At 38.8% G+C, this 25,059-nt stretch overlaps 1 protein-coding gene across 1 annotated transcript in view; it reads left to right on the top strand.

Moving 5' to 3' along the window:
* The window catches only part of LOC117379073 (CUB and sushi domain-containing protein 3-like), a 319,068-nt gene that overhangs the window by 153,567 nt on the left and 140,442 nt on the right, over window positions 1-25,059 (top strand). The window lies entirely within an intron of this gene.

Raw genomic sequence — 25,059 nt, 5'->3', positions numbered from 1 at the left:
TAATATGGGACGTTTAAACAAGCTGTCGAACTATAGCAGGCTAATAGTTAACACAGATTCAATTTGGGACACGATACTTCCTCAAAGTTAAATTATCACCACCAGGAAATAAGTGTACAATCCGTGTTATAGATCGTTTGTGTCACAGAGGAATCAACCAATTCCGGATAGTGAGTCCCTACCTGCTCCACTCTGTTTTCCTCTTTTACTCATGTGGTTTGCTATGGTTCACTCATAACAATATTTTACTGCTCTGCCTGTTTATTGATCAGTGCTAAATTAGGCTATTGATCTGGCATTGCTGTTGCTGTAACCAATTTAAATCTAATCATGGACTGGGACATTAGTGTGTGCATTAGTAATTGATTTGGAAGTAATAACACCCTAGAAACTGTTTGAGAATGGGGAGGTTGCACAGGAAGAGTCACTAGAGCCCATTTAGCATGTGCTTTTATTGATAATGGGAGTACGTATCGGTTAGAAATGTGCAATAGTCTATTTGATGTTTCAACGTAACTGCAAAGGTGGAAGAAACAGTAAAAATATATGCTTTGTGAATTTGGAGTCCTGAAAGTTCCGTACAAAATGTCTTGTGCAATGGTGTGCGCAATATGCCAAAATATTCATTATGCATTTTAAACCTAGAAAGGAATTTTGAATGTATTTGTACCATTTTAAAGTGTATAGCTTGATATTACCATTAAGGTGCAACAAATATCAGCTGTTTTTGCTTGTATTAACTTTATTTTAACAGGGCCCTCATGAAAAAGTCTGGTACTCCCTGTATACATAAAGATAATGTTGCTTGGAGATATTTATAGTATGTATAGACATATGTGCTACTACTGAACTGCTGGTTCATTATTATGACAATTATACCAATTATAAGTGATCATATTCCATTATCTCTATTACTTCCTATTTAAAACTCAGTCACAACATCTTCAAAACAAACATTGTACTTCTATCAAATGTGTTATTGAAAAAGGACAAGACCATTTTTTGCAGGGTGCTATGAAAACCCCGTAGATGTTAAGTGAGTATTTATGGCTGGTATTTAAAGTCTGGGGACGTGGTGAGCCCTTGGGGTATAATGCAGGGTGAGTGTCGTGCATGATTTAGCCTGACTGCTGTCTTGGCTGGAGCGAGATGGCTCATGTATCATACTCTATGGTATTTACTTCCTGGATTAACTGTGGACTTGAGTCACTTCCAGCTCACAAGGTCGTAGTGTTGAGGTTTGTCTTTCCTGTCAAAAGGTTTTTCGGGACATAAAAAATTGCATATATAGTTAAAATAATTTAAAAATGGGACTTTTTTATCAAAGCGAACTGTCAGACCTGTTGTTTTCTCCAAGCTACGTATCAAATTCATGACTTGTTTATTTTTATTTTTTTTTGTTTTTTTTGGAACCAGCGTTCTTCTTTCTACCATGAAAATACCATGATAATAGATCTGTATGTGACAAGCCTGACATTGTACTTCACGTGATTTGTAGTGACAGTTTAAAGGAGCACTATGGAGGCCTGCCACAGTAGCAAATTTGAATTCAATTCAGTTTATTTCTGTAAAGCCCAAAGTCACAACAGTAGTTGCCTCTTAGGGCTGAACGTGATAGATTTAACCAACAGAAAGTTAGAAAATATACAATGAAACAGACATTGGTCAAAAAGAGACAAGCAAATTAATCAACAGAAAACAAGCAAATGGATAACTGTATCCGGGTCCGCCCTAGATGCCCCTCCTGTCCAGGGCACGGAAGGGGCATCTAGGGTCCAGCCATCACCGGGCGGTCAGTGGACAGGCATCCGAAACAGTTGCACTCCCCAGAGGCAAGTGGGACATGGAACAACATGTGAATAGCAATGAACGAACTCCAGGTGAACTGAGTAGTGAATGCTGTTGACAGGGAAAGTAGGAGGAAACAGAGCGTAGTGCTCAGGGTACCATACTTCCTCAGCATAGCTGCTCCTACGGGCAGCTTAACTAAAACTGTGGGTTTATTTCTGCTCCTAAATGGCTTGGCCATAAGCTAATTCAAAGAGGAAAGTTTAAAGCCTGGTCTTAAATGTAGAGACTGTGGGGGCCTCTTTAACATGGGCAGAGAGCTGATTCCATAACACAGGAGCTGGGTAAAGCTGAAGTGTGATATAATGCTCAAGTAAAGATAGGCGATAAACTATAATATTAAAACTAATTTGTTCTACTGAAACAATAACCCTAAAGCAGGAATATCCCTCAAAAATAATGTACAGTCAATGAACTGCAATAAATAAATGGCAGAGACAGACTGATATATCAGTTGGCCGATATATCGATATTTGCACTTTTTAGCGTATTGACTATCGGCCTTGAATCTCCAGCAGAGGCCGATATTTGGTTTGGCCGACCAGCTGCCTCCATCTACATAAAGAGTCTGTAGGTTTATCTGAAAACTTAAGTCAAAAGAGGAAAGACAAGGTCATAGATGAGTTTGTGCTAAATTCAAATGAGATCATTTGGGTAAAATGACCAAAATCGTCCCTTCATATCGGCCTAGAAAGTTCGAAAGAGCTTATCGGTCATCGGTTTCTCTGGATCATAAAGAATCAGTATCAGCATCAGCCATGAAAAAACCCACATCGGTCAATCTCTAGCAGACATGAAACACCTCTATGGTTTGTTTGTATTTATACATGTATCATAAAAGTTATTCATCCAATTTTTTAGCTCAAACATTATAGTACAGAAAAATAACACACATTTCTCCTCTGTAATTCATAATCAAACCAAGAATAGCCTTTGTTTAACATTAAACACACTAGATTCTTATGAACTAATCCAAAAACAACATCAATATTGCGTTGAGGGAAGCACAACAGAGTAGCACTTTGGACATTTTTGGCTGTATACTGTTAATCCTTCATCTACAATTCAGTTTCATTTACCCCATACGGCACAGCTAATGCTAGTTAATAGAGAAAGAACAAAGGAATCCCATGGCTCACAGTTAGGAGTTGTCATAAAAAGACATAAAAGTCTGGTCTACTGAAACGTAACACCTGGTAAAACGTTGCATAATGAACAACTTTATAACTACAGAAAGTTAGTAAGACTCGCCAACTCGAGAACAGAAGACTCTACTAATCCTGCACATTTAGGCTGAGTTCTTCTCTCAATCTAAAAACACTCTGTTCCACCTTGTGATGTCATGTGGTAAAACAGGAAGTGCTCCACTGTTTTTCAAACTTCACACACCTTCACTAGATTCATTTGGATGATTTCAGCCCTGGAATTGCTCTTGTCTCTACTCTAAAGGTAAAAGGTAGATGTTAACTTGAAAATGACCACTACGTGACATCACAAGGTGGAACAGAGCATTTTGAGTTTTGGAGATGTAGACAGACTAATAACACAGGATTAAATCTCACAAGAATCCATTTTGTGTACTATAGGACCTTTAATGTGGATCAGTTGAGTGTTCTTACACTTTCAAATATCAAATTGGCTAAACATTTAAAGCGAAAGAGGTTACCAAATATAATCCATAGCCCATATACAGTGACAATTTACACTCTGAATCCTTTGGGGCTTTTACAGTGTGCATTTAAAAGCCCTATAGACTTTTTCCCTTCTAGCATCAGATAGAATTGATTACAGTAAGAGCAAACACGGATGGATTTTCTAGTTTATTGCTAGGAGGACTTAGGTAGTTCCTCGTATGTCCCTTTGTGCTGGCTTCTTTAACTACAAAATTACATGTAACACAACATTTTCAATATAATCTAAATGGAGATTTCAGTGAACATGTTAGTATAGGTTTGGTTGTAATTCTAAAGATAAAAAGATACAGTATTTGTGTTTGGTGTCCTCTTTGACACTCCTTGTGATGTCATGGAGTAATTCACTGTGTTTTTAAAATCCATACACCTTCACTAGAATCATTTGGATGATTTCAGCCCCGCAAAAAAGGCAAAAAGTAGCTGTTAACTTGAAAATGACCACTACGTGACATCACAAGGTGGAACAGAACCTTTTGAGTTTTGTAGATATAGGCAGACTAATAATAAAGGATTCTTCAAACATGTGTGAATGAAACAAAACACAACTCCAGTTAGGTTTTTGAGGGGGTAACAATATTCTAACATAGCTTAAAGCTCAAAAGAGTTGATTTTGTGTAATATAGCACCTTTAAAGACTTCAGTGAATAATTTACAAATGCACAGTTTACAGTCTGGCTACAGTTAGTACTTCCCTCTGCATTCCCCACTGTGAAGGCAAACTTTTGTGTAGATCTTTAACATATGCCATTGTCATAGGGATAACCATCTGCTTTTTTAAGAACTGCGCTCCATAATCTCCTCTATCACTGCTAGTCTCAGTGAGCTTTGTTTGGCTGGAGCTAAACACCATGGGTGACGTCACAGTCCACTTCAATAAACAGTCTATGATTTAACCATGAAATCTGTGCTAGTTGGCGTCTCATTATACTTACCCTATAGATGCACTCCTGACATAATTACCACAGCTGTTTAGCGTCATATTTTAGTCTATTGCATGTCTGTTTATTATGTTTAAAATGGCCGACATCCATAGCACAAAATAGCAGAAGGACAGGACAAATAAATATTCCGAAGATTACCTGCCAACTTAGAGATGCACTGGAGGATGACTTGACTAATGAGAATGTCCCAGAGAGGTCCCAAGACTCATAACATCAATTCGGAGCTGCACACTGTGGCCTATGTGAAAGAAGCAAATGAGCAAATCTTTATTTACTGCCTGCATAATAAACATATAGCCCGGTGACAGATGGCGGCTTTCATTACAAGTTTTAACAAAACAACAAGCAAAAATGTCCCTTCTGATTAACTTTTTAACTTTATACCAAGCCGAGTGTGATCTGAAATAAACAAAGGATTAGTAGTTGTTTTATTGGCCCATTTTGCCTTTCCAAGAAGCTGAAACTAAATCTAATTATTGAAAGCATTAAAATACAGTTGCACATGTTGCACAGTGTGCTCACTAAACTGTTATTGTAAAACTAACTTTGATTTCTCTTCTCACTTGTTAGTACTTCTACTTCGTTTTAGTTCTTAAATGAGTCTCCCAGTAACCATTAAGAATGAGTCAGGGTTGGTATCTATTGAATTAATACCGGTGGTAAAAGTGCAGGTGCCGGAGCAAAAAATACTCAAGTAAAATTGATTTAAGTAAAATTAAAGTAACTATTAAAAGTATTTAAAAATATAAAAAATCTACTTAAGTAAAAGTATTAAGGTACCCTTTTAAAAATAGAGAGTAAAAAACTGATCATTTTTTCCTAGCTGTTTTTACTTGTATATTTTTGTTTGCACAAATTATAAACGTGCTCAAAATAAATCCCTCAGCCTAAAAAAAGTTTTACTTCAGTCCAGTAAAAAAATGTAGAGAAGTAAAAGTAAAAAGTATCCACTTTAAAATGTACTTATAAAATATGTACTTAAGTACCGTACTTTACTGCTTTTAAGCTGTTACGTTCCAGCACTGACACCCTAATGCTAACTCCTCTTAACATTTAATGAACTAGTTTCAAAGCCTGAATAATTCTTAATAAACAATGTGTTCGTTATGAGTTGAGTTTTACTTCATGCTTCATTAAGGCTGTAACCAGAGTAGTTTTATCAACTTGTCAAATGTGTGGCATTGTACGAACCACTAATGTGCTATTTTCCACGGCAGTTTGCAAAAGACGTTACCTAGCAAACGATAATTGCCAGTAGCAATTAGCACGAAAGCTAATGAGTGATTTGCTAATATGAGAATGTGTTGAAGGCTTTGTTATGTTGTTATGAGCTGCTGGGGGGCTAGCACACACGTAGCCCAGATCCATGTTCACACAGCACACAGCCGTCACCACTTCTGACACTTTACCAGGATGTCTCTGCCTCTCTCTCCTCTCCTCCTCTCTCTCCCCCCTCTCTTCATCACACGCTGAGAATTGTGGGTAATCAGCATGCAGAGGAGTGTACTCGCACCTATGAGAGTACTATATCGCTGTGAGCTAAGTGCCTGTAATCCTATCCTGTGCACAGCACGCACACACACACGTAGAGACACACGTAAGTTTTTTGTTTTGTTGTTTCAGAATCAAGTTGCCCTTGAAACCAAGTGTAGCATCTTAAATAGTCCTCACTCTCTCTCTTTCGCTCTACACTTCCTCTCTGCACACGTCTTTCGATCTCTCTCTTTCTCTTTCTGCCTCTTTCTCTCTCTCTCTTTCTGTCAGTCTGGCTTGTCTCCACATGACGCCAAGAAATAGCTTGCTGGTTAAGTCCTTTTAGACACAGCGACTTGACAGCTCATCTCTAAATTCAAACAGATAGGATTGGCCTGTACGTGGTGTGAGTCAGCACTCTCGAGTTATTGTAGTGTTTTTAGAATTTGATTTCATATCTTTTTTATTTATTTATTTTTTACAAGCACTGAAATGAATTTGACCATTTTGGAGTTGAGTGACGTCTGGTCGACAACAGCCTGGGGTCACGTCACAGCAGTGTGTGATTTGCACACAGTTTTTCATGCCCAAATCTGATGGCTGCACATGCATATGTATTGCACTCATGTAAATGTCAATACCAGTCTCCTAAGAGTGGCACACAGGCCAGCATGACCAGCATGATGGTTTGACAAAATGAGTGTGGGGGGTGCATGTCGTTGACATTGCCACATAACAAAAAAGTTCCTAGGTTCCACTGCCAACAATCGTTCAACAATCACATACAGGAAGCCCATTATATAATACTCATCAGCATCAGATTTATATAGACCTTTTCTGAACACTCAAAGACGCTTTACAGTGCATTATTCATTCACTCCATATTCAGTGGTGCTAAACTACTATTGTAGCCACAGCTGCCCTGAGGCAGACTGACAGACGTGAGGCTGCCATCAGCTCCTCTGACCACCACCAATCACCGATCACTCATACATTCATCATTTTCATAATTGGTTAGTACCCAAGTGCTAACCAGGCTCGGCCTTGCTTAGCTTCTGAGAGCTGACGAGATCACAATGTGCCTTAACAAAAGAAATGTGACTCAATAAAAAAATTGGAGCAAATCCAGCCCCATAGGTTTTGCAAGCCTTGCTTGCCATTTGTCTTGAGGGCAGGCTACAGAAGTAGAAAATAAATTATGCATTATAATTTGGATTGAATATAACAAATCCATGCTCATATTAAGTCTCTAAGGGTCAACAAAAACATTCATCCTTGTTGTGTTTAGTCAATGTCAGTCTCTATCCTTCATTCTGTTGTTTTTATGTAACCCTCCAGCACAGTTTTGCGTGAGGTTTTTTTTGTTATGTTGCAGTGAGGAGCCACCTGTTTTTCAGGAGTTTATAAGGAGCACTTATCCCACACACTTCAGCTCTATGTAAAATATATAACAAAGTGTATTTACTGCTGAGAATTGAAGACGCCACAGTGAGTCATTACATTATCGCTGATGGTAGCAGTTTACCCAGAGCCAAGGGCATGCAACAACAGCTGTTTTATTAATAGTTGGAAAAGATTGACTCCTTTCCCAAACACCCAGGCCTCCTACACCTCTGCGTGGGAGTATAGTGAACCCCAAGATCAATATAAGCATATTACTTTCACATCTGTTACTTCAGCACCTTAATTATAAAGGATTCTAAACAATAGACTTTATTTACAGAAGGTTTTGTGACGCTGTGAGTGTGAAGACAGCAGGCTACGGCTAAACCATAAAATACTCATAACATGTTTTCCTCAAAGCTGTGATAAAACATTCAAGTACCTGTTAAAAATAAAGTAAGGTTTACCTGGAATGCTGTACATCATGGCAAACTCCAAGGAGACAAGCAAATGACGCCATCAGACTAAGCTGCAGGCTAGATCTGTGGAGAGGTGACCTTGCTCACATTAGAAATGCATGGTTTTTAAGCTATTTAGATGTAATAGAAACAGCTGTTTTTGATTAAGACCAATACGTTTAATGCCATATTGTGAAACGGTCCAGGCAGAAAAATAATATCCCTCTTCCAGAAATGTTACATAGTACATCTTTAACACATAGCAACACTATTCAGTACTGTAACATATAGCTTCTGTTTGTGGTGTTGTTTTCTGGCAGATTATTCCTTGTGTGCTACATGGTGCTGCGGCTAACTTGCTGATAATGTTTGATTTAATAGAGAGAAACGGCTAAGTGCTGTACAATTGGATTGAGTCCAAACCAGTCCCTGGGATACAAAGCCATTTCTCCGGCATCATCAATCAAAATTTACTCATTGTGTGCAGTGCAGAAATTGGTTTGTCCATTCACTTGGCTCAGCTGGTACTGTCCTGCCGGCACTCAAGTGAACAGAGCATGGATATTGCCTACATGTGGGGCATGGCTTTGTATAAGAATACCAAAGAAATGTAAGTGGCAAATGAAATGCACTGGTTTATAAAGACATACAGTAAACAGGCTTCAACTTGATTATCTCGGACTTCTTTCATGTTCATGGTGACAAGTGGTGCATGGGGAGGGACAACTGGACTATGTCCGGACAATACGCTCTGTGCTCGATAACACCCGGCAACCTCACTGTTAGCGTCACTAGTTCTTGTCCAATTTGATCTCTATGAGGTTTTTACCAAGTCTCTCTAAAATGAATGAATATTTAAAGATGAGGCAGTGGACAGAGAGCTGTGGGTGGATGTCACTGACGATAAGTAAAAAACTACACAAATAAAATGAATCCTTCAGCGGAGGACACTTGTTTGTGTCTCAATGCTAATGCTAATGCTAATTTTGAGGTATAATAAATATTAAAACCACACCACAAGTATTCAACATATTAAAATAATTAGGAAGTTTTTATTTTGATTAATTTGAATTTTAATAGGTTGTTTATTTTATGTTTTCAGATTTTAATAAAAGTGACTGTTAGCTTGGAGACACAGTGAGCTAGCTAGCGTGCTGCTGTGAACCGAGCCTATTAATCAAAGTTTAATCAAACTGAGTTCCAATCATTTCAAATTGTCAGTGATCATCATCTTTTTAGTCAAGAGGTTTACAGCCAATCCTCTGTCAATACTGGCACGGCCTGGTCTGTGTAATCTCACTCAACAGAAGAGCGACTCCTGCTCAGAAAAACAAGCTGATGTGGGTTCGGACCATAGACTGTATATATAAATGAACATAGCTAACCTGCTAGCTGCCACGTTCCAGATAGGAAGTGAGCATTGGCACGCTTCCAGCTCCATTGAGTTTGGCTCCAATTCATTTTACATTAAAAAACTGTTGCCCGTTTCTCTGTAATTGCTGCTATCAGACTTGTCATTTTGGTCTTGAAATGTTCATATTAACCCGCTCTACATGATCCTGGCATTTTTAATTTCGCTGTTGTGTCCGTAACGCAAGATATGAACATTAATAACAGACAAATCAGGCGTCTTTTTTCCCTGAGGTTGCTGTTGTTGGCGTTAGTAACAGGTTTGATTGACAGCGTTGCTAAGGGGCGTTACCTTCAACAGCTTCGCTCCAGATTGGCTTTTTGGTTGCTATGATACTCACGATTGGAACTCCAAATTGGCCCCTACAACCGATAGCCTCGACGAGCTTCATTTGACCGGAGCCGAGCGCTATGGGTAACGTCACATTCATTTAGTCCACTTCTTTATACAGTCGGTGATTCGGGCTGAATGGTGCGAGGAAAAACACAGTTTGTCGTGCTGCATATCAGGTAATCCAAACACACTTCAATTACAGACTGGAAATGGACAAAATGCAAAAGGAAATAGCTCTATGATGTTGAAAATCCTCACTAAAATCTGTCATTTCTGAATCAAAGTGTCACTGATTAACTAAAACTATATGTCTTCAATGAAAATAAATGAGTTATTTTGGTGGGTGTGAGATTAAGAGCGAGTGTGAGTTTTATTTGTTGCAATTTCGTAACCCGGTAATGCCCTCCTAAGACAGTTTTGTGAGAGAGAAGAGGAGTGCGCGATGTTATGCTGGCAGAGTGCTAATCAATGCTGCTGGCAGAGAGGATGCTGGGATATCGGCACAAGCCCGGATAGGAAATGGAGCAGTGACCTTGAACATAAACACGCTCTGGTTCCGCTGCTGTTTTTCCTCAAACACGCTCACATATCAGATGATTTCAAATATGTATCTAAGAGGCACACTGAGGCTCATAAACTGTGCCACATTTTTTTGTAGAGGAGTCGTTGCTTTCTGTTGGGAACAAACAAGATTCCGAAGTTTGGAACACAAATTGGTTGAAAATGGTTTGAGGGATAATGGATAAAGTTAGGGTAACCAGAAGTCTATCAAAGTAAAAGTTTCAGAACAAGAGAGAAACTAAATAATCATTCAGTTTTTTTCTTTTTCCTGTATCTTCATATGAGTAACAGCATAACAGCAGTAGTGATGTGTTGTGAATTTAAAGATCCGGCTCCTTGTGCGTTGAGGTGTTGCAAATAAATTCTATCTATCAGCTAATATTGGCAGTCCAGTTCCATACCACTGTGTATTGTTCTACTTGTGTATAAATTGTTACACGGTAATAAAAATGGATGTGTAACCCTCTGTTTATGGCAGTAATGACCGCTGGCTCATATAATGCTAGTTGATAGATTTCATTTAGTACAAGTCGATTGGACAACCACTTACATGTGATAAATTATGGTTAGTGCATATCTATATTTACTTGAAGGCAGTGGTGGACATTTTTTTACTCAGTACTCAAGAAAAAGTAAAAGTGTCACACGAAAAAGTCTACTTAAGTAAAATTATTGAAGCACTTGTTTGAAAAATGTACTTAAAGAGTCAAAAGTCAAAGTATTTCACACAGTTTGTAAGTTGTTATAAGACTTCAAATGTATTGGTTTGGATAAAGTGCTGAATAGTTGTGCGATACTTTTTTTCCTAGCTTTTTTTATTTGTATTTTTGTGTTTGCTCAAACTACGAACAGGTCAAAAATAAACCCGTCTGCCTTTTCACCAGGTCTCAGACAATAATAAAAAAGTACATTTTCTTTTCCATCCTAAGATAAGATAAGATAAGATATGCCTATGCCAACGTGGGGAAATTCCAGTATTGCACCGCACAGTTCAAGAACAGCAGGAAAATGGTAACATGCAATAAAACAAGATAATAGATAATCGCTTAAAATAATTTAAAAATAGACTTGAAAAATAAACTAAAAATAGACTCTAATGTAACACACTGTTTCGATGGAGCAAAATATAAAATACCAAAATAAAAAAAATAAAAATGTTCTGTCCTGTTCAAAAATGTAGTGGAGTAGAAAGTACAGATACCTGCGCTCAAATATAGTGATGTAAAAGTAAAAAGTAACAAAGTGCTGATACCTACAATTTATGCTTAAGTACAGTACTTTACTACTTTTACTTTGTTACGATCCACCACTGTTCAAAGGCGTCATAAACTAAATTTGTCAATTAAAATAAAACTGTTGTAATGGGAATAAATAAAAGATTCTCTATACCGTTAGTGTTAATCCTTTGCCTGAAACATTTCTCAGTATAACATTAAACTAGTATATCTGTACTTTTTTCAATTGTGTTGTGTTTTTTATTGTTAAAAATAACTTGAAGAACATTTTGACCGTAAGCCGGCTCAACTCTCCACAGATCTGACCTTTAACTCGGCCTGTAAACTTGGCGTTACTTGTTTGTTTGTGGAGCACTCCAGGACGAAAAGCTAAGCCTCCACCAGAAAAATGTTACACAGCGTATCTTTAATTAAAACCTTGTAGGAAGTATTTGTTGGCAATGATTTATCCAGTCTCTCTGAACACTTCTGATGCAGGCAGTGAGTTCTTGTTCAGCAGTGGACTTGTACTTCGCAGCATTGACCTTCACACTATTTCTCCAGAGGTATCAATTTTTAAATCCCATTTCTATTGAGCCAAGGCTTAATACTTCCACATAGTCTATTGTCCAGGCACAGCTAAGCAAATCACTCCTGATATTAACCCACCCCCTTTGAACAGCCTGTGCAGAGCCTTATGGGAAACCACTTTTTACCGGTTTTATTTGTGAGAGCGCAGAGGAACGAAGAGGAGGCAGAGGAAGCAGAGGAAGCAGAGGAGGAGAATGTCCCTGTGCCTTAGGACGGTGGTGTCAGGTGAGGCAGAAGATGACAGGCGACAACAGGGGATTGGTTAGAAGACAGGAGCGCAGAGGGCAATTGGGGTGACAGGGGAAGATGAAACATACTGCGGCCAGGTACGGGACGGGACAAAGGCAGAGGTGCTGAATTAGGGACAGGAGCTGCAGAGATGTGAGCTGACAGGAGAAGAGAGGTGGAAGAAGAATAAGAGGTTTGGTGGTGAGCGAAGGGGGAAGTGGAGGCATTCAGAGTACTCCTTTGGGACCAGCGGTACGGCAGAGGAGAGGAGACAGGACATAAGGAGGGTTTGGAAAGGCAACGAGGACAGAGAGATGGACAAGAGCAGGGGGACCGCACACGCCACACAGCACCAAAATGAAATTCTTGCTTTTAATGTTGAGTGAATGGGGTAAATGTGTTCAAATCAAATGTTAAAGTGACCATATTATGCTATTTTTCGGATTGATGTTATAATGTTTCCTCATCAAAAACATACCTGGAGTTGTGTTTGTTTCATTCACACATGTTTAACACACAAACCCTGCATATTTAAGCTGAGTTCAAACAGAAAACACTCTGTTCCACTTTGTGATGTCATGTGGTAAGACAGGAAGTGCTCCACTGTGTTTTTAAACTCCATATATCTTCATTAGAATCTTTTGGATGATTTCAACCCTGGAATTGCCCATCTCTACTTAACTAAATGTAAAAAGTAGCTGTTAATATATGTGGATGAAGCAAAAGGCAATTCCAGGTATGTTTTTGAGGAGGTAACAAGGTTATAACATGATGGCGACAAAAAAGGAACATGAAATAAAAGTTAACAATAAGTTTCCAGTTTGAACTTTGGTTCTGTAGGCAACCAACCAATCAGAACGTGCTCCTCATTTTTGGTTGCCAGGTTCTATGGTTTCAATCACTTTGTAAACAAAAACAAAGGCCTCCCTGACATGCCCTTAGTACAAGTCAGCAAAATGTATCCCGGATTAAAAAAATGATTGTAATGCCGTTTTACACCAGTAGGGGCACATGCTACAGTTGCTGTCCATGGGTTTTAGAGAAATTAAAATGGGATCTGTTGCCTTATCAATTGGCAGCTGTTGCAGAAACCTGTAATCCATTGGCATACGACATTTATTTATTTTTTTCTTTTTGTTACTATCTTCTAAAGGTATTAGCAATGACAGTAATGTACAGTGGACTTTATCAAGAAGAGATGGAATAATATTTTGATAGCAGTAAAGCACATTTGTTTTTTTGGAAATATTACTATACTAAGAATAAACTACAAGCCTTTGATGATTTTTTTCAAATGGTACTTATCTGTTTTTGCAAATGAACTATATAAGACACTGTCCACCAGTAATCTGACCAGAACTGAAGAAGCGGCTTGGATGAACAGCGAAATGACTTCACTGTAAAAAACCTTTTGTCCAGTTGACAGATTTCAGTTTTACTATGTATCATACCTGGACGACTGAAGGATTACACAGACAAATGAACTCTTCAGATATATTTAGAATGGACTTGAGTTTAATGTTTTAAACAGTCACGGGCCAGGACTCAAACACTCTTTATGTTCACAAATGAGCAACTAACCCTCTTTCCCCATTATTCTCATCCTCTTTTTGCCAAGTACTCTAATGCTATTTCATTCCCATACTTCCACTGATATAATTTACCGCACTGTTGGTTTAAATACATGGAGCGCCTGTACATTACTCTGTGTGGAGGACTGTGAAATAAGATGCATTATGAGAGAATTGTCCTGAAATGTAAACACCATATGTCGAGCGCGCCTGCCCATCTGAGTCCTCCCAGGCTGCTTGTCCCGCCCAGGCAAGCTTCCACAAGAGAGCCTGATCCGCGTGGCACGCCTCCACGCCTTTCTGCCGCTAATGTGACACGCTGTTTGAAACCTCGAGATTGTCTGGTGCACGGCGACAGACAACTATTAGCATTTCATATATTTACACAGAACCCGTATAGGGGAAAGCCTCATGACAAAAGAGTCAATCAGCACACATTACGAAAGATGGAATTAAGATCGGTATATTAAGATAAATTTGTATCCGCTATGCATGTAAACAGCTTAATCAAATTACTCCGCGATTCAAAGTACGCTTTATAATTCGATTAGTGTATGATAATGAGATTAGCGAGTTTATTTATGCAAACAAAGTGAGCATTGATTCAGGATACATGCTTAAAATAGGTCACACCAAAGCTCTGAGGCATCGTCAACTTTTGCACTTTATTAAATACGGCGCCGCCATGACAAGACTCGAGACGCAATTAGCCACGACGCGCTTCCTCTTTGTGTGTTTTTCTGTTTTTAACTGTAGCTGCTGGCATATAGACCCTGCTCACTACACGGCGAAAGAATATTATAAGAATATTAAAAGAATATTAATGCCAGTGCTCGAGTGTCTGGCTTAATTTTGATGTGCTATGAAATAAATCCGGCCCCCAAGAAAAACCATCACAGGACTTGAGCTCTTGAACTCTCGTAATGGTTTTTGATTTTGTCTCTAAATGAAATAATTTCGCTCTGAGCTTCTTACATGACATAAATAGTAGTAGTTTTAAGTCAAGCTTAGATGACAGCTAACCTTTTCAACGTGAGGTATTTAAACATAGCGGTGGACGTAGTTTTGTTAAGTAAAAGCACAGATACAGAGGTAAAAAGTGACTCAAATATAAGTAAAAGTGTCACGAAGAAAAAAATACTCAAGTAAAAGTATCTAAGTACCCATTTAAAAGTGTTGATAATTATTTTAAGTTGTTGTTAAGTGTTAAATGTAGTGACATTGATAAAAAAAATAAAATTAAAAAAAAGATACATATTAACATATTTTGGTCCAGCTCCTACATTTTTCTTATGAATTTTGTGTATTTATTTTTGTTTACTCAAAACTGAAGCTTGAACTCAGAAAACTTTAGTAAGTAGTAAGTAAGTTATGTACATGGTAAAAAAAAAAATAACCCCTCAAATCGTGAAAAGAACGATTTACTTTTCAGTCCAGGTCAAAAATGCATTAAATTAGAAAGTACAGGTATCTGCTTTCAAATATAGTGAAGTAAAAGTAGAAAGTATCCACTCTAAAATGTACTTAAGCGAAGTGCAGATGCCTAAAAATTCTACTTCAGTACAATATTTTACTACTTGTACTTTGTTACTTTCCACCACTGTTAAACACAAAAAGCGTCTCTGCAGAATTTTGGCTGAATTTGGTCTATGGATCCAAAAACTACAGTAATGAATGAATCTTAATACTGTTGCTGTGCACATGGGCAAGACACTACACCAGTTCTCAATGTTCAGCAAGTTGCAATAGGTAGGGCATCTGGTATAAAGCCTACCTGATCTATGTGACTAGTTTGCCGGTAGTTTTTAGATGAGTTTTGGTTATAATATGAACATTTTAAATATCAAGAAGTCCATTCGTGCACTCGCTTCTTGGTTCTCTCAAAATTGACCACAACTTTAGCCAAGCTTATTTTGGACCCCCTGTGAGTTTGTGCATAATGAATCCCGTAAGTGTGACAGACAAATTTGCAAATCTTAATTTCAGGTTGTCTCCAAATGTGTTCTTCATTACACAGTCATGGGGGGTTTGCAGACACTGTGGTGCACCCAAGTTTTGCTAATGGGAAATGGGCGTAATAATGTGTTTTACTTTTAGTTATGTGGAAAACCCTGACGATTCAATTATCACAATGTACTTTTTACTAGTACATTTTGTTTTTTCATATTGACAAACTTCTTTTATATTGCATTAACATGTTTTTGGATGAGAAAAGTCAGTTTTTGGCAGGTTTTAATATCTTGAGTAAACACACACAACAATTCAGCAGATTACAGTATAAACCTCTGCATTTGAAGTTACTACAAATACACGGCAGAGTGGAGTCCTCAGACAGTTGTGCTTGTTTATTGTGGAGGAAGGTGCTGGGTGTAAAACGTTTTTTACCATCTGCCGGGTAATTTATGCTTGTGAAGCTTGTGCAAAGCATCAAGTCGGCCATTTTGGGATGTGAAAGAGTGGAACAAAAGATATTGAGGTATGAAATTCTGCACCAGGCTCACCATTTAAATTTTAATTGGGTACTGCATGTCAAATTGTTCATCATGACATTCAGCATTATTATATTCCTGGAAATTCTGTCATATGAATCGCTATTTCACACCATTTCTCTCAAAACCTGCTTGCAATTATGAGATAAAGACATTAAATATGCAAAGGAATGTTGGTATATTATCCTAATTTACTTTTCCAAATCACTGTTTTCTTTAAAGGATTTTTATTGTCCCTGTATGGAACTTTGTCATCTGCATTTGACCCATCCTTCATGCCATTTCTTCAGGAGCAGTGAGCGTCTTGTTGCTAGGCCTGGTCTGGACTACTTTAGCTGGAGGCTTTTACGTATGGTGCATGTTTTGGGTTGATGGAGTTAGGCCTGTCACTATAATTACTATATTGACTTGTCATTCAGTACATGATAGATGGAACAATATATTTTGGTGCTCAGTATTTATAACATGTACAGTTTCCTTGCACTACTGGGAAATGTTTGGTTTTGAGTGATAAAATGTTGAATTAATAACTTCTATGACTCATTACAGACGCAAACTAAGTACTTAAGTGTTTCATTTGGCTTTTTTTGAAACAAACATTGTAGATTTTAAATAGTTTTTGTGGTTTAAATTCTGCTCTTGGGTTATTGTGTGTATTAGTGGCATAAATTAATTTCAATATTATCGTTTATCATCTATATCACACTTCAAAATGGCACGGACGAAACGGGGATTGAGCCCAAAACCTTCTCGCTCTGAAGTATGAGTGCAGCATATGGCAAAATATACAATACATATAGTTTATTGACATATTAACATTGCATTATATAAGATTATCGGGTTAACACTTTTTATTTGTACCAATTATTTATCAGTCTCTGCATCTCACTGTTACCCAAGACTTCACTACTGTGCCGCTCATCCCTTCTTTTATTCCCAAAAGACATTGCACAACATGAGGCCCCCCTCTCTCTCCGCTCCTCCTCATCTTGATACTCTCCTCTGTGTACACATGCAGCCTGCGGGACAGCTCCTCCAAAATCAGATTCACACAACCAGAACAGCAGGTGGACCCTCCGAAGAGAATGTTATTGTTATTATATTAAATTTTAATTTCATTACACTGGCTGTCCAATACAAGCCACTGAATGTTCAATAGACTGGAACTACATCTGGTACCACAGTGACCCAGAGCACATGCTAACACATAGTCAGGCGTAGCGGGAAGCAGGCAGGTTGGATTTTGCAGCAGAATGACAATAGGACTGTTTATAATGGTAGAATTAATTTGCAGTAGCCATGGCCCAACTACATATCATGCTCCACTGGTGCCTGACCCCTGGCTCCATCCCTGGGCTTTGGCTTAGCACCACCTGGAAAGGTTATTGGCTGCGAGGAATGGCAAATATCACATTTTCTTTGCCCAGCAACAGTAGCCCGTAAAAACATGCGATAGTGTCGAGCTGCCATGTGTGCGGGAGAAATAATATCTGAAAAATGCCTGCAATATTTTATAGGCGTGCGACGTCGGCAGCAGGAGAGGCTTTGGAGGGCGTTGATCCTTTTTTTCCTCGCAAAATACTATAAATGTGAAACTAAAGCAAAAACAAGAACATTAAGAATTATTTTGTTGATGTTTATATAATGTGATGCAATGGCGGTGTGGAGTTTGCATGTGTAGGCGCTTGAGTTATGGTGTGGCATGCTTTTTATTTGTACAGAGACACTGCACAACGATACATTAACCAAGACAAGTCGAGATGCTGGTGCCAGGTTATAGCATGAAGGCTAATTTACATGTGCAGCCCCTGAGCAGGCTGAAAATATGGATCCAATGTATACAGATAAATTGACCATAAATAAAAAAAACAGATATTACCTAGGGTCAAATACTATTCTAAAAACAACACACAGTCAAACACATAAGCACATGCACGCTTACCCGCTCCCCTTAGCCCCTCCCACTCTCCACATTCTACATTCTACTGATCATTCAAATCACACTTATCTCTAATGTGTACAAACTTGTTCAGAGCTCAGCCACTTTTTTGTCAGACGTGCAAACATTTCAAACCCCGCAGGTTAGAATCTCTATTGGCAAATTATTCCAACGACTCACAGCAACAGAGGAAAAAGCCGATTTGGTGAGTGTGGTCTTAGATTTAGGGACGCTGCACTCTCCTCTAGAAGATAAGCGCCACCCCAGATGTTTTTTTTTTTTTTTTGGAGCTCTGTGAGACAAAACCCTTCAGGGGAGGAGCAGCACTATGAACAAGTTTTTCCCCATCAACCCCAAACCACGCACCACACCAATACTCCAGCTAAGGTCCTGACCAAACTTCCAGTTAACAGGGAATCCCATTCATTTCAATTGAGAATATGTGAAAAGATGATATAAAGTGGGTTGATTTTTGTCAAATTTTCAGTGTTTATGTGCAACAAGGCAAGGCAAGTTTATTTGTACAGCACAAAGTAAGTCAGGGCTTTACAGAATAAGAAGAACAAGTCTACAACAAGTCAACATGCGCGATTCTCCGGGAGGCTTTAAAACATCTTTGTAGTCCGTATAGAATTTATTTGCTGCCAAGATCAGCAGCCCCATGCAAAATAATACGACCTGAATAGCGATGTCAGCTCCTACGGCAATAAGGTGAATACTTTTAGCTCAAAATGTTGTATGTTAATCTCTGCATAGTTTAGCTTTTTTATTTGACATGTTTTTATACTTTGGAAATGCTGGTGTCAAGTGAGGGCATTCGGACCGGTATACTTTAGCATTATAAAAAAATTTAAATAAAAAGAAAATCTTGACGTTTTTAACAATTGTGCCATGTTTTATAACTGAACTTCTTTTTTTTTTTTTCCTATGTAATTAGACTCATGTGGGCCCATACTAATGTAGGCCATCCTCATGTCCACTGACACTTGAAGACCCATCTTGTACTGTGACAGGAGGCTGGGCGGGCCATTCCGATGAGATACCCAGGAGGGAGCGTGAATCCTGTAGTGAGCACTGATTACTCTGTGCCCACTTGAGATGGATGGAGAGTGACACAGCGGGCACGCTTAGCCATACCACCACACTCCACATAAACATCACTACAGACAAAATACACCGTGGACTTGGCTGTATTCTGATTAATGGCGACTACCTCGGCCCCTGCAGGGATTGTGAGCTAGCATCTTTTCACATATATTCCTATCAGCATGTGTGTGCGTGGGTGTGCGTGTAGCTCCCCACCTGTCTTAATTAGACAGAGGCCATTAAGACAGATTGCCAGATTAAGTAGCATTCCCTTACTGTCAAATGCATGGGCCCGAGTACACACCCCTGCATAAACAGTACATGCTAGTACAAAAAGTCATCCGCTTGTCCCCTGGTAACCCACATGTCGACTTTGGCCTCTGTGAAATGTCAGCGTTAGACAGCGGGAAACTCTTAACCCAGGCCCATGTGTTAAAGCTAAAGGCTAAATATCAAGATGGCTCAGTCATTTTAATGTCTTTATTAAGAGCTGAAGTGTAATATGATGAGCTTTATATAGAGAGAATGTTATTGGTTAATCAGCTGTGATAAGTAGTCTTTTACTAACATGTATGCAGGCTTTCAGTGGTATTATGAGCCTGATGTAGTGACGATAAACCAATCTTTAAAACACGTTTCAAAATCACTGAAGGATACTAGTTTTTTGCAAGGATTTTTCATGACCCAACTTTATTTTTGTAAATGAATGAATTACGTTTTCCAATACTGTGCATCTCCTGCATCTAACAATAAAATACTGAACCGATTGCAAACCCAAAAGAAAGAGCCAAATGTTGACAGTGGATTGGCTGAGCGTTGGCGGCACATTCCTGCTTCGTTTCGTTTTGACATTTTCACTTTGTTGTAAAAATCTTTCAATTTGGCAAAAACAAATCTCTCATCCATGTGCTGTGAATATTCATACAATCGCGGCTGCATGTGTCATGTGTTCAGCACGGCAGAAAATGACCATTTTAATTTAAATGTTGTTTATGTTTTATTCATCAAATTACCCTGAGTGAAATCTGCTTTCCAGTAATACACCATTTGTGCTGTGCAGTGATTACATCCCGTTTAAATGCTAAAATGAATAATTGAGCAGTTAGGAAACGGTGTGCTATTGTCTGCCTCTTCTGCGTGTCTCCTCCAGATTCTTCTCATTCATCTTCTTCTCCACCCACTTGTTCTCATTTTCACAACACCTTACAGCCATCTTAGACTTTTTATACTCAAATTTTGTCTGAAACCCTTGCACAGGCTATTAGGTAGGTAGATAGCGTTCAATATAGACTTCTGATTTTAAATGCATTTCACCTTGGAAACACACGCTCTATACATGCCATTCTGTAATTACAATTTCATAAACTGTTGTTGAAATGGTGCCAGGGGTTTACCAGAGGACACTGTTCATGTGTTTTGTGTTACATGAAAAAAAAAAACATAATTTCTGGAGTGGAGCCTCAAGGGGCTTTCAGAAGAGAATGTTCCCTGCTGCGTTGTTGTGCAAACTGTAAGGGCGCCATTCTTAGTGGAAACAATGACGTCCCGACCAGCCATTGGCAGCTACAGAGGCGCACAGGGAGGAGGCTGGACTACATCATCCATTCTAAGGCAAATCAGGCCAAGGAAATGTACAGTAAACGGTCAGCTCAAACAATGTGAGACCTTGTACAAAATCTGCAACAAAATCCTATTTAGCCCTCTGTATTCGTTACTAGTATTTAACTTGTAAATACTAGTGTACCACAACTGACTTCGAGTGGTTTTATGTAGTTTATATGGCTGTTCATTTGTGTCAGAACAAACTTTTAAAATCAGTAGATATATTGCATTAATACAATCTTTTTTACTCTTTTACATATCTTGCCAAGTAGAGCCATTTATCCATTTCCGCAGAAGGTTGGTGGTTGAAATCTCTATTGTTTTAGGGTAAACACTTCACATTTCACATCCTGCTTTTGTGGTACTTGAAAAGATAAAAGCTGCTATTTCCATAAAGCATCAACTACGCTAATGTTAACTAAATGTAGCCCTGTCATCATAATTGCGACTTACTGTTGAATATATGAAAGCTGGAACAATATATTTTAGGGTTCAAAATGTATCGTGTGTACAGTTTTGTGACAGGCGTAGGCTGTATAAAGAAGTGGACTAAGGGAGTGTGACATCAGTCAATTGAAGCTCATTGAGGCAAGCTCTTTTGGGGCGAATTTGTAGCCGAGTTCCATCTTTGGAGCTCTGACCGTGAGTATAGCAACCAAAGAGCCAATCTGGACTGAAAATGTTGAAGGTCCCACTCGCACCACCGGTTTAGTAGCAGATGAGCGCTTAGCAATGCTGTCAATCAAACCTGTTGCCAAATCTAGCGGAAACGACCTGATTTGTCTGTTATTAATGTTCATATATTGAGTTACGGACTCAAAAGTGAAACACAAATACCAAGACCATATAGAGCAGGTCAATACGAACATTTTAAGACCAAAATGACAAGCCTGACAGCAGCAGTTACAGAGAGAGGGGCCACAGTTCTCTAATATAAAGTGAATTGTAGTCGATGGAGCTGGAAGTGCGTATTCCATACTCACTTCCTATTTGGAACGTGGCGGCTAGCAGGTTAGTTCTGTCCATTTATGTATACAGTCTATGGTGACAGGCCCAACAAAAAGCACTAATGTCACGGTTTCATGATTTTAAAAATACGTTTAGTGGGGATAAATTGGCAAAAATCTCATAGAATCATGTAAATTATGTGAAATGGGTAGTCCAACCTGCCAAGTTTAACAATATTTTGTATCAAGCTGACCATGAAGTTCACTGCTGTCTAAACCCTGCGTTCCTCTTCCACAGTGCTAACCTAAGGCAGAGAAGTTGCTTACAGTACAACTTTAATGAGTGGAGTACCAGCGCCTGCTTCAGTAGCCTTTATTAGCAGCCATTTCTTCACCTGAGATGCTTTATGGCTCCGCTGTCCAACCTCTCCGTCTCAGACCCTGGTATTAAAGCGAATCGCAGGGGCCCATCTGAACATGATCTAGTGCCGCCGCGGGCCGCTCTGAAGTGCTTTTACGGCAGATATCTGGGGAGAACACTTAACAGTCACAGACACAAGCCATCAGCGCAGATGAATGATTTAATAATGCATTACAAATTGTTCACATGGGGAAAATCAATGGGCTTCTTTCTCTGCTGCTCTCAACCTCAAGGCAATATTTGGGAGAAAAAGGTTTGAGTCTTTCCTTAAACTTAAGTGCTTGGCAGGAGTATATACAGTCATCTGTGCATTTTATGTACTTGAAATATACTTGGAATACTCGGCATTCCTGTATTACACAAAACTGACCTTTGTGAGCCATGTTTTAATGCTGTTACCCCCTCCAAAATATACCTGGAGTTGTATTTTGTTTCATTCACACATGTTTGAGTAATACTGTATTATTAGTCTGTCTACATCTCCAAAGCTCAAAATGCGTTGAAGCAATAGTTTTCAAGTTAACAGCGCCTTTAGCTCAGTAGAGATTGGTAATTCCAGGGCTGAAATTATACAAATGATTCTAGTGAAGGTGTATGAAGTTTAAAAACACAGTGGAGAACTCCCTGTATTACCACATAACATCACATGGCGGAACAGAGTGTTTTCTTTCTGAGAGAAGAACTCAGCCTGAATACGCAGGGTTTGTGTGTTAAACATGTGTGAATGAAATAAAACACACATGTTTTTTTGTTTCAGATGTGTTTTTGATGGGGAAACAACATTATAACATAGATCACAAAAATATAAGCCTCTTAAACCTGAGCTGCGTACAAAACCTTTACTTTTATTGTAGTAAACATTTCTTGCCTTAGTTTTTATCTTCATGATTCCCATTCAAAGTATATCAAAAATAAGCATGATTCTGGTGGAGGGTCTGCCTACTTGTCCTCATGGAGATTTTATTGCATGGCCAGGAATGTTCCACAGTGTTGCATTAGACAAACAGTTAAAGCCACCTCGGGTTACAGGTCAGAAAGACGTCACAGTCAGTCTGCATGTCTCAGAAAAGTTGGACTCAACTCAACAACTAACTACACAGTATCAGTAAAACTTGGCCCAAACTATTGTAAGGATTTCCCAAGAAAGTTTCATAAACCCTGAGTACTCCAAATCCACACGAGGGTGATGTTGACAAATGAGTCATCTCCAGTAGTCCAGACAAAGTCCTTAAATCCTGAGCCACTTTGGCTGTGGCTCGCACAAGGTGGTGGGAATATGGGAGATTATATTGTGTTATATATTGTAGGTGCCAAAGACTTTCATTTCATAGTTCATCATTTATATTTCTCTGCTCTGGAAATCTTTTAGTTCATTAGTCAGTTTAAAGTCTGTCTCATGTACTAAACTGTGTGTATAGCTATTCAAGACTTTAGCCTCACTTTAAAGTTAGTGTTGGGTTATCTTTATTTGCACTTTGTCAGTTCCCGTTAAACATATCACGACTTACAGATATTACCATTGCGTCCTAGCTATAGTTATTTTAATGCCTTAGAAGTGTGTGTATCTTACATTTATTTGAATGACTACTTATTCCATGCTGATGAACCTACTCCTTGAAAGTACTTGGTACTTTAAGGACCCAAATTGTTGACCTTTCCTTCAGTGCCTTGTTTGTCTGACCTTGGCACCTCAGCTGAAAGAGCGCTTCTTCCTCTAATTATCCTTCGTACCACCCACTGCTCCGGAGGTGTAAAGTGCTGCCTGAGAAACAGACTGACATGCTTGTTTTTATATCATTTACTTCTTATTTTAATATTAACAGATTAAAACTGACTGGATTTGCACAATGTCAAGGTCTAGTGATGCATTCTGTGTAATAATACGATAGCAGGAAGTGACCTGACTGAAAATATGAATAATGTGTACAAGAAAGCACATGTGAAGAGATGTAAATATGGAGTAGTGCCACAGAGAAATACAGCCCAATCCTTGAGCTGTATGTATGTGCTGCAAGTCCTAACATAATGAGGATAAATGAACTAGAAACGTGTGTGTTGTGTGTTGTAGAGGCAGAATGTGCGTAATGTTGGTTTTATGTTAGGGCTGGATGATATGATATTGATTGATCACCATTCTTTTATTTGATTAGATTTTTATCATTGCCATTTAACAACAAAAATGGTTGAATTTCTTTCTCTAAAGTCTGAATTTAGCTCCGAACCACATGCTTTTACTTATAGAGGATTAGATGTGGATTAGGTGTTGATTAAACAAACCCAAGTATTGTCTTGACCGTTAGAAATAACTTACCGTAATCGCAACTCAAATTTGCTTAACTGCACAGTCTTCATTTATGGAGTAATCAGATCTGTGGCAAATACATGACACAAATGCTGCCTTTTAGTCTATCACTCAAACAAAAATGACTTCCCCTATTCAGTTTTCTTCGAATGCGTTTTTGTGTACGTAGCCTTGAGTTTTTTAATTTCAAAAACCTCATAAACGTCATCCTTTTTGTAAGTTCTAACGCAGTACTTCCAAGTTTCCATGTAATTATTTCACCCAATTATTTTCTGCTTTTCCAAAACAGCGGTGCATTTTTTCCCCATCAGTCCCGAATGCAAATAGGACAAGATGGATCTATCCTATAATCGTGTTTATGTGACTAATGGGCGACTTCAGAGCTTCCCACTGATCTGGGGCACAAGGTGACCCTCTGTCTCCTGTGTTGGACCCATACAAATACAGTCCAGTGTAAACCACCGGATCAGCATTTCACTGCCCCACTTTATCCCACTCTTATTCAAGGCTCTGAGTCCTCGAATGTTGCCACGGCGATGCCATTGGCCATGTAACTGTATGGACGTG

The sequence above is a fragment of the Periophthalmus magnuspinnatus genome, chromosome 11, assembly GCF_009829125.3.
Source record: "Periophthalmus magnuspinnatus isolate fPerMag1 chromosome 11, fPerMag1.2.pri, whole genome shotgun sequence".
Lineage (NCBI taxonomy): Eukaryota > Metazoa > Chordata > Actinopteri > Gobiiformes > Gobiidae > Periophthalmus > Periophthalmus magnuspinnatus.
Note: the sequence above shows the minus strand (reverse complement) of the source record. Positions and strands in the feature narration are given on the sequence as shown.